The sequence below is a fragment of the Chaetura pelagica genome, unplaced genomic scaffold (genome assembly GCF_000747805.2).
Source record: "Chaetura pelagica isolate M959 unplaced genomic scaffold, ChaPel_1.0 scaffold159, whole genome shotgun sequence".
Classification (NCBI taxonomy): Eukaryota; Metazoa; Chordata; class Aves; order Apodiformes; family Apodidae; genus Chaetura; species Chaetura pelagica.
In genome coordinates, this window is record NW_009954555.1 from 157,383 (window position 1) to 157,621 (window position 239).

Sequence of the window (239 nt, forward strand, 5' to 3'; positions counted from 1 at the left end):
CTGTGGCTGCCCCGTCCCTGGCAGTGTTGAAGGGCAGGTTGGATGGGGCTTGGAGCAGCCTGGGCTGGTGGGAGGTGTCCCTGCCCATGCAGGGGGTTAGATCTAGATGATCTTGAAGGTCCCTTCCAAGCCAAACCAGCCCGTGACCTCCCAACACTCACGTTGCAGCCCGAGCGGACGCCGTCGCCCCCGGCACACAGCATGGTGGGCCTCACCAGGCTGCCCCACCACTCGCCCTG